The sequence below is a fragment of the Manis javanica genome, chromosome 7 (genome assembly GCF_040802235.1).
Source record: "Manis javanica isolate MJ-LG chromosome 7, MJ_LKY, whole genome shotgun sequence".
In the NCBI taxonomy this organism is placed as follows: Eukaryota; Metazoa; Chordata; class Mammalia; order Pholidota; family Manidae; genus Manis; species Manis javanica.
The window spans coordinates 18,753,206-18,774,796 of NC_133162.1; the positions used below are offsets into that span (position 1 = coordinate 18,753,206).

Genomic DNA, 21,591 nt, shown 5'->3' on the forward strand with positions numbered 1-21,591 from the left:
GGAAATGGCAGATTACAAATAATAACAATAGTTGCATTAAGTGCTATTTCCTAGGCACTGTGTACTTTCCCTAGTTGGCCTTATTTAATCAATGCAGAAACTGGGATAGGGTAGAAATATGTCCACAGAACAAATTTGGAGACTTCGGCTCACCCAGGTCGGGGTGGAAGAGCTGGGATTTGAGCCCTGGCCACACTCGTGTGTTCTGACCATGACCTTGTATAACACAACCACATCTAGCAAGGAGACCTGAGAAGAATATATCAAATATTGACAAAGGTTCTTTTTCAAGGTGGGAGGTAGGAGAGGAATTATGCTCTCTACTTTTCTGTATTTTCCAAATTTTTCCCTATGAAGCTGTGACACTTTTTGTTCCCTTTCCTAATTTTTCAGTTATTTTTTCTGCTTATCATTCTTTAACTTATGTTTTCCCATTTATTAGTGGTTCTCAGTGATCTTACCATCTTCTGATGCCCTTTATGCTTTTGGGGGGGCCTTGGACAAGTCTGTGGTACAGATTTGGCATGATTTGTTTACCTGGGTCTTCTATTGGACATCATGCCCATGCCCCTTTGGGCAGAGGGTAGCTATCCAAGTGGCTTTGTCTGATCTGGGTAGGAGGGATTTAATCAGGGGCTCCCCATCCAAGGACAGTCCTGTCAGTAAAAATGGCTGATGGGAGTGAGTGGGTCTGTTTTAAGAATCAATTTTTCTAGTGTCTTAGGTTCCCAGGAACAGAGTCCGCATACCCCACACTTCCCCAACCAAGGCAGTGTAGGGCTTTCTTCCTTGGGAGCAGTTGTAAATAAGGATCCCTGCCCTTGATTCACACTGACTGGCAGCTAATTCTGTTTCTGCTGTGGACAAATCCTCTTCAGGAAGTCAGTTCTTCCAATGCCCCTGGGCCACCTGGATGCAGAACTGACTCCATTCAATTCCACCAACCTGGTGGTCTTTTTAGCAAATGTAGTTTGAATAACCCGGAACCTCAGCCAATTCTTCACACCTGGTGTGTGGCCTGCAGCCAACTTTGTCAGGGTCCTGGGCTGTGTGCTTCCTCTGGAGTTAGATTTCAAACAGCTCCACCCTTCTGCTGTGATTCTCTGAGGCCTTGGTGAGAAAGAAACAGAGCTGCCTCTTACTAGCGGTGTGATCCTGAGTGAGTGATTAACTTCTCTGAGCATCAGTGTCTCTTCTGTAAGAGGGGAACCGTATGACCTGCCTGACAGGGTGGTGCCGATTAAATGAACTACTGCCATGAGTTGGGTACCTAGCACAGTGGCTATGCCTGGAGGCTGAGTGTTTAGTCATGGGTCAAATCCTGAAGGATGATAAGAATGGAAGCCCCAGGGCTCCCTTTAGCCCAGGCTCCAAGAGGGTACCTGGGGCCGCCCTAGAGAGCTTGTCTTGAGAACCTCTGATTCAGGCAGTGAAACCTATTAGTTTCTCAGCCAATGGGATTGTACCCTAAGCCACCTAAGCTAAAGAACACAACTGCCACCACCATTAAACTCCTCTTCTAAGGCACCTCCTGACGAGTTAGAGGTGCAGGCCTGTCCAGCTGCTGCACGACAGGCACACTGTGTACCCCTCCCACTTCATCCCCAGCTTTGTCTCCATCCCAGCACTTCTCCTTAGCTCTAGCAGCCAGAACATCAACCTGAAGGTAATAAGAGGGGAGGCATCAACTCAGTGAAGTTTAAAGGTCTGGTCCAAAATGTATTAGTAGATAGCGAAAAGACTACGTGGGACGGAAACTCTGGTACCATTGCAGAAGAAAAAAAAATCCACTTAACCAGATGGGTGTGTGTTTTTATAGACACATAGGCCTTTTGTATATACTTACATACATTTCTTCTGGAAAGAATTCTCTAGCATTAAAGGTATTATAAGCTAACAGCAGTTCCTTCTGGGGGGCGTGGTGGGCGCTCCCTGTTTACTATTTGACTTGCTGATAAGGAGCACATCGTTTAAAAGAGGCAGTTATTGTCGTGGTTAGGAAGGAAGGGGCTCTTGAAGTCAGACCATCTTGTTGGGCTTCCAACTCAGATATGTGCCTCTGGATCAGATACTGAAGCTCTTGCAACTCATCTGTAAAAGTGGGATGAAAATAATAACAAAACCAACCTCACAGGGATGTTTAGAGGAATAAACAAGGAGATGCGTATGCTTAGCACACTGCCTGGCATTCAGGAAGCACTTAGAAAAGGGCAGCTGTTATTATTGTGTAACTAAAAGCTACACACACACACACACACACATTTCTTGATGTTTATATGTAAACACAGGCTCCCCACACAAGGACAGGGCTATGGCAAGGCTGCACATACATTCCTTGATATTTATGGCCATAAAAAGAAATGCGAGAGAGGGAAGAGAAAACAATGGCTGCCGGTCAACAGCCTGTCTGAAAGTCCCTGCCCCATGTGATACTCTCTATTTTCAAAAGTGGGACAGTTGAAGGAAACACTGACATGAGAAAGGTCAAATGTTTAGAAACTCCACCCCCAGCTAAGTCCCGCGATTGGCTGGTGAGAAGCTGGAGGAGTGACAGGCTTGCTGGTCTCTTGCGCCAGGAGCTTGGAGTGCTCCCTGTGTGACAGTCACAGTTCTAGGCCCAAGGATACAGCAGTGGACAGAGAAGACCAAAACAAAACGTCCAACAGACCGAATCTCATACCTAGAGAGTTTGCATTCTAATGGAGGTAGAGAGACACTAAACCAAATGAGTAAGACTTGTGGTATGTGGAATAGTGGTAAGGGCCAGGGGGAAAAAGTAAGCAAGGAAGGCTTTCGGGATTATTGGGATGGGTTGCCATTTTAAATGGGGAGGGCCTCGGTGAGCAGATAACATTAGATATGTGGAGGTGTAAGAGAGAGCCCTGCAGCTATTCAGGCCGAGGGAAGGGCATGCGCAAGGACCTCGAGATGGGAGCAAGGGGTCGGCAGGCTGCACGGAGTGGGTCGACCCATGGGCCTCATCAGGGGTGCCATTTTGTCCCCTCCTCCCAGGGGACAACTGGCAGGGTTGAGGGGTTTTTTTTTGTCACAACTGGTCCTGCCTCCCTCTTTCGCTTCTAAGGCTCCTTGTGCTGACATTGAGTCCACCAGGATAATCCCTTCATCTCAAGTTTTGACTTAATCATATTTGCAAAGTTCTTTTTGCCATTAAGTCACATGCATTTTCACACATTCCCACCTTTAGGGAGGCATTATTCAGCCTGCCACCACCAACATGACTGCAACTGAACTCAGTTTTGTCCCCCAAATCTGCTCATCCTTTCCCTTCCCCGTCTCAGAATATGGCACCCCCAGCTACGTACCCTCAAAGCTGGGGTCCTCCTTGATTCCTCTTCCCCTCAGTGCCCCACCCCTCCCATAGCCCTTGTATCCAAAAGTCGTGTCTGTCTGTTTGCCTCTCTCAACTTCATCTCCTACAACTCTGGTCCCAACTGCCACCATTCCTCACCTGGACCTTGGTAGTAGCCTCCTAGCTGGTCTCTGCTTCCGTGCTTTCTTCCCTACAGTGCCTTGTTGAAGCAGCTGGTAATCTTTTGTCAGCACCCTGCTAAAACCCTCCAATTGCTTCCCATCTCAGAATTAAATCCTCACCATGGACTGCAAGGCTGCAAGGTGTCCACACCATCCTACCTCTCTCTCTTGCCCACTAAGGTAGGAGATGAGCTGGGACTATTTGAGACTCTTTTCTACCCAAAACTGCAACAATGCCTTGATTCCATTAACCGATCCCCTCCTTTGCCAGAGTCAAGCATTTAATCTTCACAGTGTTGCATGAGAATCTGGTTGGGGTTGGATTCCAGAAAAAATATTTCACTTGAAATAACTCTACTACTAGTAACTGTCCCTCTGCCCCTCTGACCTTGTTTCTCCCCCACACCTTCCCTGCAGGTGCTGGTCAAGGTGCTGGGAACTGTGGGAAGTTACTATAGAGCCAACATTGGCCACCAGAAGTAAAGTTCTAGGGAGAAAATCCAAGGCTTCAAAAGACCTTGTCCTAGGTGATTTCTACAATAAGTAAAGTGGTGCCAATGGAGCCTCTTACAGGAAGCCCTCTCTGATTGCTTCAGTCCTAAAAAAGAGTTTTTACCTTTCTCTCTGCATTTACTGTTGGTTTCATTTACTTCCCAACAGGCCTTGCTGAGGGCATTATTGTTTTCATGTGCACATTTCACCCATAGAATGTAAGCATTTTGAGAGAAAGGGATTTTTGTTTGGTTTTTTACACTGCTGAATCCTGAGCACCTAGAAAGGGTCTGACACATAGTAGACCAAAAAAAAAGAGTTGGTTACATGAATATATCCTTGCAGTTCACAGAGACTAGAGTTGGTCTGGGCCAGACCATGTCCTGGTTTCCAGGGATACAGAAGTGACCCAGAAAACTGCTTGCCCTTGGAGCTTACAGGGTGAGACAGATCTGCATGCTCACAGCAGATTTCACCACATGCAACCAAAGAAAGGAGGTGGCCATCAGCAGGGTTTCTGGACCTGCTTGTTGAAGACAGATGGAGGCTGGAGAGGTGCCTGTGGTGGAGTCATTGGTGAGGCAAGCACCTACAGGCCTGTGGGGGACAGAGATCCATCACTGGGCAAAATTAGGAGCACAGGCTCTGGAGCGGACAGCCTGGCTTGGAAGCCTCCCGCATTCACTAGTCATGTGATCTTGCACCAGTTATTTAATCTTGAGAAAAATGAAGATTTCAAAACACACTGCAGAGATTCTGATCTAGTCAGTATGGGCTGGTTAGGAGCCTGCACTTTTTTTTGCAAGCATCTGATGATTTACCATAAATGGCCCATAGACCACACCTTGAAAAATATTGGCTTACAGGGAGAGAAGGTCATTCTAATCAGTAAAACTGGAGTGTCAGGCTTGTGCCTCAGTGACATTTTTCAATGGGAAGTCATAAATTGTCATTCAGGGTTAGATATCATAGCACCCTGTAAGTGCCATGGAGGAGGCTTCAGGACAGCAGTCAAGGAGGATCCAACTGGCCTCGAATCCCCATGCCAGTGTAGCCCCCTCTCCAGGGGCAGATGCTGAGCACTCTGAAAATGTGCATCCTTAGATTGATGGATTTTCTAAGCCCCAGCTGGCTAGCCTTAACCCCACAGAGAGGTTCTGGGTGGACCACCTGGACCCCAGGGAGGGCCAGGTTGGAATGGGAGTCCAGGCGGTGGTGCCCAGTTCTAGTGTCCCCATGGTTGACTTGAACCAGGATGTCACAGTCATTAACCCTGAGAAGTCGAATGCAAATAAGGCCATGGGAGATGTGAGGGAACCTCTGAGCCTCAGTTGAAATGCAAGGCCTGAGTGTTACCAATGCATCCTTAATTTATTCATTCCACAAATATTTAAGCATCTGTCATCTGCCATCCTAGGCCAGGGATGCAGTGGTAAGACAGGTGTCTGTCATCTGTGAGCTTATATTCCAGAGGGGAATCAGGTAACAAGCAAATATGTAAGTTAATATCAGAGGGTAATATTGAAAGGATGACCATAAAAGAAAATAATGGGAAGGAGGCCAGGGGGTTACTTTTTAACTTAGGGTGATTAGAGAAGGCTTCTTTGAGGAGGTGACACTTATCTTAAGCCTGGATGATGAAGAGCCAGCCATGAAGGATCCAAGGGAGGCATATTGCAAGTGTAGGTACAGCATGTGCAAAAGCCCTGAGGTGGGAAAGTGCTTCAGTTGTAGCATTCTCAGTGAGGGGCCAGTTAGCCTCTGTGTGACTGCACTGTCTGGAGGCTCAACTCTCATCTCAGGGACTCTGTAAATTATGAAATCCTGGCTATAACTATGGCAATCATTGATGGAGAACCTCATGCCAACCATAACCTTTCCTCATCTAAGCCTCACAGTCACTCCTTGCATAGGTACTACTACTGTATTTGGGGCATTTTACCAGTTGGAATTCTGAGACTCAGACAGTGAAGCAAGTTCGCAGTCACTTATCTGTCAAATGGCAGAACAGGGAATCCAGGGCAAACTCCACAGGCCTAGACTCATAATGGATTCATGGCAGTGAAGACTGGATCTTGTGGGTGCCTCCTTGCCCCTGCCTCTGTTCCTTCTTCTCTCTAAGCAGGAACTCTTGGGCCTAGAGGTCCCTGCCTCACCTGAGGCCACTAAAGCAGTGGCTGGCCTGCTGGGCACTGGTCCTCACGCTGGGGCTGCCCCACTGGCACATAACTAGCATGGGATGGCAGAGGTCTGGGGAATGTGAGGCAGATCAGCCTGGCTGGAAACCATCCTTTTAAGCAACTCCCAGAAGGAAGAGTTCGCGGCCCAGAGCTGTGTCCTGTTCCCAGCCTGCCTGCAGCCTGCCCGCTGCACAGCCCCAGAAGTCTGCTTGCGTCAGCCGGAAGCTGGTGCGGGGGTGTCCTCTGGGCTTCCGCAGCACATCCTGTGTTCTGCCTTCTCCATACCTATTTTCCATTCCCAGGGAATCCCTCCCTTCGGGTTTGTTTTTATACCCTGGAGCCAACCAGCCCATAGAACAATTAAGATAGCTCTCCCAGGGTCACCCAGGGCCACTCCTGCCCTACAAAGTCAGTCTCCTGCCTCTGGGGTCTGCAGGAGCCTCCCTTCCACTCTCCCTCAGGCCTCAGGCTCTGCCCTTCTTCAGCCTGCAAGGTTAGGACCTCTCTCCAGAAAGCCTCACTGCTGTCCCCACTTGCCAGCACCTACTCCTCCTGCTGACTGAGCCTGGGGGCAGACTTCTGCATCCGTTCTGCTCCTTCCTCTGATGACAGCACTCCCTTTTGTTTGGGGAATTGCCCTTCCTCCACTCCCTGAGATTAGATGGGGCCTCCAGTCACATAATCCCTTTCTCCTGGCCACTGAGATTGGCCCATGGGTGGACACGTGACCCAGACCAATCCAATCAGAATACTTGCCTGAGATTTTTGTATGTGGAACATGGGGTGAAAAACCCCTCTCCTTCCTTGACCTTTGCTAACCTGGCATGCCGCAAGCCAAGCTGCTGCTATTTGCATCCCTTCTTCTCCCCTTACCACACAGAAGCTACCTGTCTGCAGTGGGAGAAAAAGTTGAATGAAAGAAAACTTATTATCCGTGTGTTTAGAATTCGTGGTCCTGGCTCCACCTCAATTAATGAGCCAGATTTACTTACTTATTTTCTTACTACTTACTTTTGTTTGAACTAGTTTGAATTTGGTTTTGGACACTTGCAATCAAAATTTCAAGTAAGTGCAGTCAATCATAAGGATCGTTCTTGTACTATGACATACAAAATTCCTTCTTTGGGGTCTGTGATTCTTCTCATATATAGATGGCATTCTCCTTCAGAACAAGAGTTCTTTCTTTATTTAAAAAATATTTATTATTCATTTTAAATGTAAAATAGCATATACAATGATAAGACATAATAATAAAGCAGACACTTGTAACCTACTATGTGGCCCAAGAACTAGAATGTGACTGAGACCACTGACTCTGCCTGTGGTCTCCTCCCTAAATTTTATGCTGAGTATATTCTCTTGCTCTAAAAAACTTAAGACATATTTGTAGGATTTCCTTATAAAATGCTGTTTTGCTTTGCTTGTTTTTAAACTTTAGAAGAAATGGTACAGTGTAGGTAGTCTTCTGAAAACTACTTTTTTAATGCATCAATTTTTTCTAGGATTCATTCATCTTATTGCATGTAACTATAGTTCATTTATTTTCACTGCTATATAATATTATATTTTGGGAATAGACCTTGAGTCACAATTTATTCCTTCTCCTGGTGACAGACATCTGGGTTTTTCATAATTTTACTATTATGAACAGTGTATCTCTGAACATGCTTGCACATGTCTTTCACACAGTTGCAAGAGTTTCCAGGGTATATACCTAGGAGAGGAATTAATTGGTAGGTTATTGGTGTGTGCAGGTTCAGCTTTACAGATAGTGCCAAATTGTTTTCCAGCACCTTTACACTGATTCAGACTTCCCACCACCTTGTGTGAGAGCCCCCCCTGCCAACATCCTACCACCACCTGTACCCTGTTCTGTATCCCCACACTGTGCAGCAGGGTCTCTGATTTCTCGTAGGCACAAAATGGTGATTTACTGACTGCCTAAGACAGTGGAATGGGTGGGTAGGTGGCAGGGAAAACAGACTATCGGAAAGTTGGAGGAGGAGTAAAGGCCACCGTCATCCAAAAAAGGGAAACAGTCAGAAGCTGCACTATCTCAGAGGGTCAGTGCCAGCCACAAACCACACTCTGGGCTTCCCTGGGCTAGTGCCCTGGGGCCCCACGGAGGCCTTCAGGATTGCCTGACTCTGACCCTCAGTGCTCAGCAGGCCCTCTCTCTTCGCATGCAAACTTCTAGTGTGGGCCTGCTGTCCAGCTGGGTGTCCACTCCATAGGAGGCTTTTCAGATTCCTGCTTGAGCATGTGCCATGAGCCTGGGAGAGGAGCTTTGAAAGCCCATACCTTTGGGAATCCTGTCTGTGTCTAATATCACCTACACTCAAATTGGCCCTCATGTCAGTTTCAAAACAGCCAGGTTACCCTACTCTCCTTACTCCTTTCTCTTGAAAGTTGTTTTTAAATATCCAAGCCTTAGTAACATGTAGAACTTTTTCACTGTTTTTGGCCACACCTCAAATTCATAATCTCTCTCACACACACACACACACAGACACACACACCCCTCTCCAGCACACATTCCTCACTTCAAGTCAAAGGCCTACAAGAAGAGTTTTTTGTTGAAGGTCAACAGCTCTGATTGCATTTCTTTATTTAGACATTGTTTTTGCTGAAGTTGATTCCATTACCTTTGAGTCCACGGAAGTGGAGCCCATTAAAGAATCAGCAGTCAAGAGGCTCCCAAACAGGCTTAGAGAGTGATGCTAAATTAAGTACATTTGGCTACTGTGGTTTATTGACACCTCTCTCTCTCTCTCTCAATTTTAATAGAGCCTGCATTTTCCTGCTTTACAGTCACTAATTTGTTTATGGTGGGAATAAAGGAAACTTGGGGATTTAGTCCCAGATGTCAACATACACTCTTATCTCCGCTCCTAAATTCCCTACTCCTCCAGCAACTGACCTACTTCCCATGGCCCTAATATGGCTCATCGACGCCCACATCTGAGCCTTAGGCTGGCTCAGAGGGAGTGCAGAAGAGGCAGAACTGGTCCTGGTGAAGTGGCTTTATAGGCCTGACCACTGACCGTTCTCTTGGTTTGATCCATGCGTCCCTTTCCCCCATCTTGATTAGCAGAGCCTGAGTGCCTGTGGAGGCAACCCCTGCCTTGCTTGTCCTGTTTCCCCACCCCTGGCCTTGTCTACACTGTTCCTGGCTGTGGTTTCTGCCTTCTTTGTGGTTCTTCTGGGATACTGGCTTTGACCGGAGGCAGGTAAAACAGCTCTCTAATCTGCAGAGTGGAGGTGATAACACCGCCACATCCATGAAGGTGGACTTACACTCAGTACGTGCAAATTGTCAGAGGTCCTGAGATTAGCAACGGTTACACATTGGGACAGTGCCTTGTGTGGACATTGCAAAGGGGGTGCTGTCAGGGTTAGCTGGGGGTGGGTGTTGGGGGTGAGTTGGTCCAACTGCTCCAAAAAGCAAGTTGTCAATATTCATCTAAGCAGAAAAATGTAGTTATCCTTTGAGCTAGAAATTCCACTCCTAGGAATTTATCCAACAAAAATACCAAGACCTATACATGAAGTCATTTGTTGTGACATTGTTCAATTTAGCCCAAACCTGGACACTATCTAAATACTTACTTTTCTGTATGATACACTGTGCAATGGTATACTATGCAGCCACTAAAAACAGTGAAATAACGATTCATGGACTGATATGAAATGATCTTCAAGAAATATTGTTTGGTGGAAAAAAGGTAAGAAACAGTATATGATCTCTCTCCATGTTTAAAAGTAGGATATGTAATATACATGTGTGCATATCCTGAGAATATTTCTGGACAAAATGAAAATGAACAGATAACAGAATATTTTCTAGGGACAAGGATGACGTGGAGGGAGAGTTATCTCTTGCTGTGTGCTCTTGTACTCTGAAATTTTTATCATGTATGTACAAGTTAAACAACATTTGGAAATATAAAAATGACTATAAACTGTTTTTATTCTAAGTACTTCAGGCTTTTATTTCTGGAACACTGACATGTCACAGATAGTGGCTCTGACAATGACATTTTAAGAATGGAAAGACATGCCCATTAGGGAACTGAAAGAAGGATGTGAGGTCCCAGAGTGTGCCTTTGACCGCTCCCACCCCAGGGCTGCTGGTCTCCTGAGGCCTTAGGCCCAGGGAAGGTGGCCTCCCCAATACCCTGTCACTGCCTCTCCTAATGCTGGCCACACATCTAGCCACCAGCACCCCCTTCTTCTTGGTTCCCGACTCTATGTTGAGCATCACTTGGTGCCAGGCCCAGAGCGCAGTGCTTCACAGGTGTTGGGATCAAGCTACTTGCCTTTCCTTCCCCCTCCCCCACAGCTGGCATGGCAGGCTGGGCCACTGGAGCTTGCTCAGCCACTTTTCCCCTTCAGTCCATTCTTCCCACAGCTGCCTGAGTGATCTTTCTAAATGATAAGTCACAAGGGTCATTGACATGCTTAAAAGCCTTCCTATGGCTTCCGGTTGCCATTAGAATAAAATCCACTCATCCCTGTGGCCAGGAGGCCCAGCAGGATCTGCCCTTGCCTCCCTCTCCTTCCTGCCTCCCCCACTGCTCCTCCCTCCTAACTGCTCCAGACACGGTGGCCTTCTTCCTGTTTCTTGAATAGCCCGAGCCTATTCCTGCCCCAGGGCCTCTGCATTTGCTCTCTCCTCCAGCTTGAGGCTTCTTCCAGCTCTTCACAGACCTGTCTCATCACTCAGTTCTCTGCTCAGTGTGACTTTCCGAGGCCTCCCTGACTACTCTAGGTAAAGAGGGTGCCCATCCCCTAAATCTACCCATCACTGTGCTCCACGCCCAGATTTATTTTCTAAATAGTATTTATCAGTCTCAGCAATGACCTTTTTGACCTGTTTGGGGGATGATCCCTTTCCGTAGAATCTCAATGCCATTCCCTGTCCCTGTGTCCCCTGCACTCTGACCAATGCCTGGAGCATGGTGTGGGCACCAGGGGTGTTTACCAAATGGAGGGATGCAGTACCCGGCATGTTGCAGGTGCTCGACGTTGGTGGAATCTCTGCTGCTTACTTGCTGTGTGGCCTTGGGAAAAATCACAATTTATGCAGCTGTGCAGTGGGGCAGGCTAGGAGTACCAGGGCCAAGCAGAGCTGGTCTCTGAGAGGGGTTTTTTTTTTTTTTTTCTACAAGTCTATTATTCTAAAGAATTTGTGCAGAAATACAAACTGATTTTCCAGCTGGGGTTGTTTTCTGCCCACCTCCTGCTCCGGGAAGCAGCACGTGTTCCTGGGAGATTTTCCCTGCAGAGAGGGCTGGCCTGGAAAATATCCCACTGCCCAGGGGAGGCAAGACGCACCTCCCCAGACCTTGGAGTGTCTCTAGAAAAAGAATGTGAGAAGAAAGACCGGGTAAAAGATCTCAGACTTAAGGGTGGTAGTGTAGGCAAACCCTCAGACAATGTCTGAGGCCCCCTGTGTTAGCACAAATTATTAATTATGACATTTATATTACTAGACTGTGTATGCTTCCCTGAGGGAAGGAGCCAGATATCTCCATTTGAGCATTTTCACAATTCTCTGCCTCATTGAACCTTCACAGCAGCCCTTTAAGGCAGGTACTCTTGTTATCCCCCTCTTGGAGTTGAGGAAACTGAGGCACAGAGAGTGTGTCTTGCTCAAGTTCATTGTGTAGCTGGAAAGCTGGGATGCAAACACATTCAGACTCTCCCTGCTAGAATTTTGAGGTTTCTGGAAGCTGCCCAGGATTCTTTTCTCTTGCAAGGTGTGATCTGTTTCCTTGTGGCTATCAGCAGAAAACAACGGCTATGAAATGAAAGGGGGCTGCAGGCTTGTTTTGAAGGGCACAGGGCTGGGGAGAAGGGTCGTTCTGCAGGAGATCCCAAGACATCCCAAGGAACTGCCAGTACTGGAGAGCCAGGACCAAATGCCGAGGACATCCTCTCAGCTTTGAGACAAGGTGGCTAAACTTCCATGCAGTTTACAAGAGGTGATGGGGGAGGATGGGCTCTCTGGAAGAGTGGTCGGTGGGAGTGAGCAGACAGCTGCCCAAGAAACAGGCTTCCTCAGGCTGGGAATTAAGGTCTTCTGGGCCTGGATCCTGGATCCTTCAGCCCTATTTTCACCCTCTGGGGGCATCAAATCCCAGTCTTACAGCTGTGCAACAGGATTTTCCTTCAGAGCCAAGTTGCAGGGGCTAAGCCCCCTTGAGTAAAGGCAGCACATGTAAAGAGCGCCTGATTCAGAACCAGATCTGGAGCCACATTTTCAAGATGCCCAGGGTAGGGTGAGGGCCAGCTCCTCTTCGCCCGGCCGCAGGTAGGGGTGACATTCTCTGCCCTCATTCACTTCTTTCCTTAGCATGACACCTACCAGTCACTACTGCTGCTAGTCGTTTGGGATAAGCCCTCAGGGCCAAGCCCTTTGCTCAAAGTCTGCAGGGAGATGACCTGAAATCTCTAATAAAATTTGTGGGAATTTATCTACTCAAGGGCCTGTAGGAGTGAATATACTGTTCCAGGGGCTGCAAGAGTTTGGGGGTGACAAATGAAGAGGTAAGGTGGAATACACTAGAGAAACAGGTCCCTGGCCTAGGGTCAGGGTTCCACAGAACAGGTTGTGGAGCCCTCAGGCAAAAAAGGAACTGAATTAAGTGCATTTTAATTAAAGCACTACATTTTGGGCAACGCCTCTGCTGAAGAGTTGGTAGCCTTTAAAAAATAGATGAAGGCAGTGTTGTCAGGGTTTGGTGCTCTGGGAAAGGCCACCTGGGGTCTGCATGTGTCTTCTCCCCTGACCCTACCCCCATTCAGGTCCCCTTCCCAGCACCTCCCTCCCCACCAATGTTCCGGAGCAACCACCCACAGAGCAGCCTCAGGGCTGGGCTCTGAGTCATAAGGCTGTGGTGCCTGCCAGGGGGCCAGGGTGGCAGATGGCTTTATGTGGGCGTGAGTGAGGAGGGAAGGGCGGATGGGAGGGGGCAGTGACCCTGGGCCCAGCAGGAAGGAATTCAAGGAGGTAACCTGGGAGGTGGACTGAGTCCTACACAAGTCCCAAGCCTTCCTTTCCCATGGCTTCCCTCCTGTTTTCCAAGGACACCTGTTTCTACTGGGGCGGCCAGCATGACCAGGTAGGGGTGGAAAGTGACCGACCATGGGAGGCCTGAGGCCCGGGACCCAGCTCCCCTGCGCAGCATGCCTGGCCCCGCCGGCCCAGCCGTGGGAGGCAGAGCCTAGCTGTTTATCTAGGCTGGGCACTTCCGGAGCAGATGGGCGCCTGTCAGCGCTGCCAGCCAGAAACTGGGCTGATGCCCTCTTACTGCCAAGTGGCAGGTGCCTTGGGGGCTTGGAGGGGAACATGTGTTTGATTTGGCTATTTATTAGGAGAAATCTCTCCAGGCTGAGAGCTACCTGCACGCCTGAGCGAGCACAGCCTAGCTAGTGTGGGACACCATGCAGACTCCGTGACCCAAAGAGGCCGGGCCTTCTCAGTTACTGAGAGTCAGGGATTCTGGGGAGGCTTCAGGGTACCCCGAAGTTATTGTTGAACTCTGCTTTTGTTACCCCTATCTTGGTGCATTTGAGTCCCAGGGCTGCCATAACAAAATACTGCAAACTGGGTGGCTTAAACAACAGAAATGTATTCCCTCACCATTCTGAGGCTAGAATTCCCAAAGAAGGTGTCACCGTGCTGGTTCCTGGGGGAGACTCTGTTTCGTGCCTCCCTCCTAGCTTCTGGTGGTTGCCAGCAAGCCTGTGAGTTCCTGACTTGAAGATGTGTCACTGCCCCCTGCCACTTCTGGGTCTGTTCTCCTAATGGCGTAAGGACACTGGTCAAATTGGATTAGGGCCATCCTGTTCCACTACAACCCCACCTTACCTTCATTCTATCTGCAAGGACCCTATTTCCAAATAAGGTCCCATTCTCTGGTTCCAGGAAGGACATGGATGTTGGGGGTACACTGGTCACCCCAGAACACCTGGGTTGCTTGCCTTCCTCACCCACTGCCGTCTCTTAAGCTCTTCCTCCGCCTTCCTGTGCTACTTCCCTACGAGGAGGGGAAGGTGTCCATTTTCCCAAGCCTGACTGAGCCTGTGGCAGTAAATTAGAAGATGCTCTAGAAAGGCAGGAAATGTTTTTACTGACATGCTCTTCCCTATTAAGAGGCAATCAACTTACAAATACGGTTTTAATCCTTTTTGGGGTTCAGAGGCGTTTGGAAATCTAAGGAAAGTCTTTGGACTCCCACCCAGGATAAGTGTAAGCACAGACACACACACCTTTCAATGGTGACGCATCCTTCCAGCACCCATCTGCCCTCAGGCCCCAGGGAGGCCTCTCAGGGTCCAGGAATGCCTCCTCAGAGCTGTTCCTCCAAAGGGGACCCCAGCTGCTCAACACCCTAATGCTTGGGAGCTTGGGGTTGCTATGCTGGGCAAGGATTGGGGAGAGGTTCCTCAAATCAGACCGTAGGGAGAAAGAGTGTGTGTATACGTGCATTTTTGTGCACCTTATACGCTGGGGTAGGGGAGGCATGCCTGGGGGATGTGGAGGGCCCAAGGAAAGGGGAATGCCCTGAGCTGGTGTGACAGGTGTTTTTCTCTCTTCCCAGTAGCTACCACACTGTTGAGAAGAGGTCCAGAGCCTGTGATTGATCTCTAAGATGGGCTATCAAATGAGGGGGTGGGGAGTTGAAGCATTAACACCCACTATTACCCTGTTTATGTAAGAATGCTCAAACTGTGTACTTCTACTGTACATGTACAGAGCCCTCGAAGGACAAACCCCAAACAGTGCTTACAACTGGGGCTGCTGGGGTCCAGCGCTACGGGCATCACAGGAGGGCTTTTCCAGAGCTATGCTATGGTTTGACTTTTCCCAGTGAGAATGTATTCAAGTGTGAATTGTGTATTAAATAAGTTAAAAGCTTTTCAAAGAAAGGCTCTTGATATTCTGGGGTTTAGATCCCTTTGAAAAGCTCACAAAACCCATGGACTGGCTCTCCCCTTACATGTGCCCTCTGTAAGAATCTCCAGCAGTGGGGAGGGTCAGATCCCGGGCTCTGCAGCTGACCAGCTGCTTCTTGGTGGTAACAAAGCTCGTCCCCTCTCCTGTGTGGACGTGAGGAGAGAGGAGAGTGCCCCTGGGAGTCACTCAGGGGCAGGGAGAAGGGAGAAGTTCCCTCTCAGGGGTTAGGACAAAGAGGTGTATTGCATTGGAATTCTGATCATCTCAGCTAGAAGGACCCCAGAGATCACCCTGCCCCATTCCAGGGACTGGAGGATTGAGAGGACTGGGTGGTTTCTTCCACATCTCCCTGGTCATCAGCCTACCTGGGACTCTGATCCTCCTGTGCTTCTCTGCACTGACATAGAAGGCGGGGCTGCAAAGGTAGGGGAGGATTCTGCAGCCCCGGAGAGTCCCTGCCACTCTTTCCCAGGCTCTGCATCTCTTAGGCACTAAGAGAGCGGGTCTCACCCACCCTCCCCTCAAGGAACTTGATTGAGCAAACCCGTGCCCTGGCCCCTGGCCCAGCAAGTGGAATAGCAGGAGTGCCCAGTAAGTGTGCAGCTGAGGGGAGAAGGAGGAAGCTCTCCTCCACGTCCCATATTGGGCACAAAGCTGTGGAGGAGGGAGAGGTTTTCTGCGGTATTTTTCCACTCCTGTCTCTTTCTGCATCTCCCCTCCAAGTCCCAGTTCTCACTGTTTCCACAGGGACTCAGCTGTGGGGTTTGTTTTCCCCACAGTGAATGTGTCCCACTCTGGGGGCATTTTCGGCTTCAGGGAGGACTGACTACCCAGGTGAATTAAACCCCAAGGATGGAATGCGGGGCCTCAGGGTGAGCGAGGTTGTGCAAGGTAGGGATCAAGAGCAGTGGGTTCTGCTTGGCCTCTTCACCCCTGCTCACATCAGATTAGCCCTCCCACATCTCTCCTTAGGCCTCAGCGGGTGTAATAAAGATACAGGTTCCCTGGGGACTCACTCTGGGGGAAGTGCCCTGGCTGCCACCAGCGACTGCCACCATAGAGGGGCTTGTATGTGTGGCACTCCTGTGGAGGAGTTAAGCTGCTGTTTGGAGCATCTTTGGCTGGGAGATTGTTCCAGGAGTGAGGAAAGAGGGTCAAAGGGGCCAAAATCTAGCAAAATCTGCGATAAGAGCCCCTCCCAAACAGAGGTGCGGCAGCCTTGGCTGCCTGCGAGCTGGTGACAGGTCTGGGCCTGAGAAAGGGAGTCAGGTCTGCCCTTGGGAAATTCTGAGGGATGCATCCTGATACTTCCCTGTCCCCCACTTCCTTCTATCTGCTGGGGTGCAGATGAGGTGGGCAGTGACTTGGAGGAGAGGGATGCATGGAACAGCAGCAGATCCCAGTCAACCCTGTGGAGTCCAGCCACCAACAGTCACCAGTGACTTCTTATGAGACTCAGCACCTTCTGGGGCCTCTCCTCTGCCCCTGTAGAAGGCAGCAGAAAGGCTGGTCCTTGGCCCTTCCTCTACCACTCAGCGGGCACTCACTGGGTGCCCAGGGAATGAGTCCCAGCTCCCACTCGAAGGGCTCCCAGTGGCATGGAGACAGGGAGGTGGCAACAGGCAATCTCAGCACAACTGGCTGTGAGTGTGTGTTTGGGGCATGCTAGCCAGGAAGCAGCCCCTTCTGGAACTCCTTTCTTCATACCCACACTGGGTATCTACCTCCTCCATTCTCCTGTTTGGCTAATATCAGCTCACATTTGTTGAGCTCTGGCACTCAGAGAAGAGCTTGCCAAGCATTCTCCATCCTCACCACAGCACACCACAGGGATCCCAGGAAGCCACTGAACAGAAAGAGGAGCTGAGGGAGAGAGTGGCTCAGGAGCCTACCCCAGGCCACAGCACCTTCCACTCCTTGATGGCCCTTTACGCCTGACTCTTCCTCCTATTGCAGGAGGGCCGGCTCCACTCTCTTCTCTGACCTCTTTCTGACCCCCTCCTCACTCCACCCACCATGATCGTTTGTCCTCCCACACACTCAGCTCCCACCTCCCACCTGCCATATCTGGATCAGAGGCTCCATCACCTTCCAGACCAGCTCCCACACTTCCTCCCCTGCCTGCTGGGCATCTCCATGCGGGCATCCCAACCCACAACTCAGCCCTACTCCGCCCAAGTCCATCCTCTCTTCCAAACTTCTATTAATGGTGCCCTCTGCTCCTGGCCGCCCAGGCCCCAAGGTGTCTGTCTCTTTGCCTCCATTCAGAACACACAGTGCGCTGCAGCACAGCTGAGGCAGATGGGACAGACATCCCACTGAGAACTCTTTTGGTTGCAAGTGGGATGCATGGGAGAGGGATGCATGGAGCAGCAGAATTCTGCTGCTCCTCTTCAAACTGTCTTGATCAATACCAGACCTTGAGTAGAGTTGATCTCAGACATTGCTGGAACCCGTGGTTCAAATGGCACCAACAGGTCTTGTCTTCAGCTCAGCACTCACCCCATATTAGCTTTATTCTTAGGTTCCACAGGGTAGCAAAATGGCCATCAGCTCAGGCGTACACCCCCAAGGATCAGCAGAAGAGAGAGTGCTCCTTGTTCTGGTAAATCCTCCACAAGTCCTGGGATTTTCCCATCTGCACCAACTGGAGTTGTGTGCCTGCTTGTGCACTAGGAGGACTTGACATTCTCCTTGGCCAGGGTGGGTCCTGGGCTTCACCAGAACCAAATGGACAGAGCAGGGTGACTAATGACGGCATTAAGAAACCCAGGGTCTCCATGAGATATGTCCTTTCCATATTTGGGGAGTGAAGGGGAGAAAAATGGCCTCCCTTGTTCTTCCTTGTTCTGAGGATTCTGGTGGGCATTACTAGCTAAGATACATACCCAGATGCCCTAAGGGTTGACCTTTGCAATTCATGATTAAGACAATGCTGGGGGTCCAGACCTGATCCCATGACTGTGTTTGTCAGGATAGGCTAGGAGACACATGGTAATAGACAATCCCAAGATATCTGTGGTTAATATAATAAAAGTCTGTTTCTTCTTTTCTCAGGCTGCATGCCCCATGTGGACACTGAGGGACTCTGCCCCGCACAGACACTTAGGGATCCAGGTGGCTGACGTGCCCCCTCTTGCAGCTGCACCATCTACACAGGCACATCTTGCACTTCGCATGTCGGGGGAGGAGAGAGACTGGGGAACCGTGTGGACTTTTCACCATCTCCATTGGAAGCGACAGACTTCCTTTCCATTCATATTTCACTGGCTAGAACTAGTCACAGCCCAGCCTCACAGGAAGAGGGTGGGAAACAAAGGGATGCACATGGAATGTTTGGAAAGAATTACTATTGCTGCCACAGCCACTCACTGGCTGTGTGTCTACAGGCAAATTACTTAACCTCCCTGTGTCCCAGTTCCCTTACCCATTAACTGAGGATTGCAGTTACTCCTTTTTCACTGGGGACAGTATCAGCAGTATCAGGATTAAATCAGTTTCTACAATGTGTCTCAGAAAAGTGCCTGACACATAGAAATACTCAATAAGGGTTAAATAGAAACAACACCCCCTCTCCTTAGGGTCTCCTCTGTACAAATGATCTCCCCCTCCACCAAAAGACTGAGGTCAAACAGCATTCAGTAATGTTCCAGTCTAGGATAAGAACTCGGGACTGAGTACTTTGTGATGAGTAGTTTAATATCTTTGAACCTCAATTTCATCTTCTGTTAAAACAGATTCCCACTTACTTGTGAGGGCTTAGATGAGAGTCCAGTAAGAAAATAGTTAAGGAAGTTTTTCCTACATTAAACTTATTTGGCTACCACACTGGTAAAAATGACCTACACATTTTACAGATTTGCATCAAGGTGGAAACCAAAAAAGGATTCTTGCAGCCCATCCCCATTAAGAGGCAAACTGGACACCATGACCACCAGCCTCATCCCCAGTCCCTGTCCTGACTTCTCCAGCTCTGCCCACAACCCCTCATCGGAGTGAGGTTTGTGTTTACACAGATGGTCTTTCCCAACCAAAGAGGGGTGGAAGAGGCGCAGGCCCGTGATGGTGGTGGTCCACAAGTTTCACTCATTTGGCCTTCCATTCATTCTTTCGTTTAGTAAACAGTTACCGATGGCCTACCGTGTGCCAGGCCTGCACAAGTTGCTGGAATTCAGAGGTGGACAAGCGAGACCTGTCTAAGTTGGGGGGTGGCGCAGAGATAACAAACAAGCAAACTGTAAATAGCTCTGGAACCTGATATGTCCTAGAAAGAAAAATAAAGCAGGGCAATGGCGAGAGAGGGAAGGAGGCAGGCCACATGGGACAGAGTGGTCCAGAAAGCTTCGAAGAGGTGCCTCTGGGGTTAGGCTGCGGAACACTAGAAGAATTCAGCCCTGCAGCACCCTCGGAAAAGCGTCCTGCAGATACCCCAGGAAGGAATGAGGAGGCTGGGGTGCTGGGAGGTTTGTGAGGAGGGCAAGGCGGAGATCAGGAGGTGGAAGGGATGGTCAGGGGCCAGACCTTAGTGCCTCCCTTTCTCCCCTTGCAGGAACTGATGAGTAGGAGCATGTTCTCCCCCTTCAGGAAGCTCAGGCCCTCCCATTCCTCAGTGGTCCAGTTTCACCAGTTACTCCAGCTCCCTGGGGCAACAGGCTATGATGGGAGGGAGATAAGTGGCAGTTGTGACATGCTTTCTCTTTGTCCTTGAGGAGCTGGGAAGATAGAACCTATATGGACCGCACTAGAGGGAGGGCAATACAGACTGTGGACGAGCACCAGGGGGATGCTGAGGGGCAGTACCGGGCAGTGTGGAGGACCACAGAGGGCTGGGCATCAGGGAATGGCTAGAGCTTATTAGCCTTGGTGGGAGTAAGAACTAGATGGAAAGCAGGGGATGGGGAGACATTCCAAGTAGGAGGAACACAGAGCAAAGGAGTCCTCGTGGGAAGGAAAGGATTAGAGGATGGTCATGCTCAAATCAGTTTGACTGGATTCCAGGGTTGGAAGAGAAGCGTGTAAAAGTGAGGACACCTAGCCAACAGAAAGGTAGCCAGGGTAGTGGTACAGAGCGTTTTAGCCACAAATGCTCAAAGACAGGAAGGAGGACTTTAGAGCTACACTGGTCAGATACAAGTTTGGGTTCTGTCACTTACTAATGATATGACCTCAGACAAATTTACTTCTCTAGGCCTCTGTTTCCCCATCTTCATAACAGGAATAAGAGTACCAACCTCATTTTATATGGCTTAAATGAGTCCATATTTGCAAAGCACTTAGAACGCACAGTACATGGTCCAGAGTGAGTGTGATAATAGGTACTGGTTAAGTTAATGGATGCTGGTGAGCTAGTGAGACCCCTCCCTGAAGGCGACAGGAGGCTCTCAGGTGTTCAGGGCAGGACCAGGCATGGATGAAGAAGGTGCTCTACCCTGATTCATTCAGCATCCCCATGCAGGCTGGAGGGTCTGGAAGCAGGAAGGCTCGTTAGGAGCCTGCTGTAATAGTCCAGCCATGAGGTGATGGGTGCCTGGTGAGGGTCTGCAGGTGAGGTTAGTGGGGAGGGATGCAAAGGCAGGCCTGGTGGAAGAAATGCTCATCTGACACCTGGTGACTACAGACTGGATATGGGCAGTGGAAACTGGGGGCCTGGGCCTGGGTGATGGGGTGGACACCCGGCTCTGGCCAGAGAGGGGAGCCGGAAAAGCCATCTGTCTGGAGGAAGATGGTACAGTCATGTGGAGACATGTTGCCTTGGAGGCAACGGCCTGCCCACAGTGTTCTGGGCGCCTCTCATCTGCTGGGTCTGAGGAAAGGAATCCTGTGGGGTTGGATTCTGGCTCCTGGAGAGACATGAGAATGAGGGTGTCAGCCTGGGCCTCTGCACATCTGCATGTGTTGGGAGGAGGGTGGATAGGCTGGGAAAAGGCAGTAAATAATGAATGAGGCTGAGCCCACACATTCTCTGTGCATGATATGGAAAGGGCAATATGGAAGGAAGGCCCTGCCTGTGCTCACACTCCCAGACACTGGGTAACTGCTGAGTATCTATGCCCTTTGTGGGGAGGGGAGCTCAGAGTGTCACAGCCCAGCCCCACACTGACCCCCCTCATCCTTGTCCCCACCTGGATTAGGGTCGTAGCTGGGGTTCAGGGATAGTGGTTGGGAGTGATAGCATTTTTATTGGTTTCCATGAACAAGTATTGACTGGGATCCAGTGATTACTCACCTGCTTCAGGATCCAGTGAGTATAAGAGGCAAGCTATCCATCCATAAAGCAATGGATTTTCTGAGCATCTGCTGTGTTCAAGGCTCCAAATAAGGTGAAGGGCCCAAAGTAAAATGAATTCCTTGGTTCCAGAAACCACATGAGCCTAGGCTTTTGTTTTCCCATTTTTAATTATCGATGACCACAGCTTCAATGCAGATATCAGAGAACCGCACCCTGCCTTCAGTTATAAAATC

At 49.5% G+C, this 21,591-nt stretch overlaps 1 long non-coding RNA gene across 1 annotated transcript in view; it reads left to right on the top strand.

The window, feature by feature from the left end:
* Window positions 1-13,144: 13,144 nt before the first annotated feature.
* LOC108407927 (uncharacterized) overlaps window positions 13,145-21,591 on the top strand; it is a 31,522-nt gene continuing 23,075 nt past the window's right edge. The window contains exons 1-2 of the long non-coding RNA XR_012133027.1: window positions 13,145-13,291; window positions 18,187-19,129. This is a non-coding gene — a long non-coding RNA (uncharacterized lncRNA). The remainder of the gene's footprint in view (window positions 13,292-18,186; window positions 19,130-21,591) is intronic.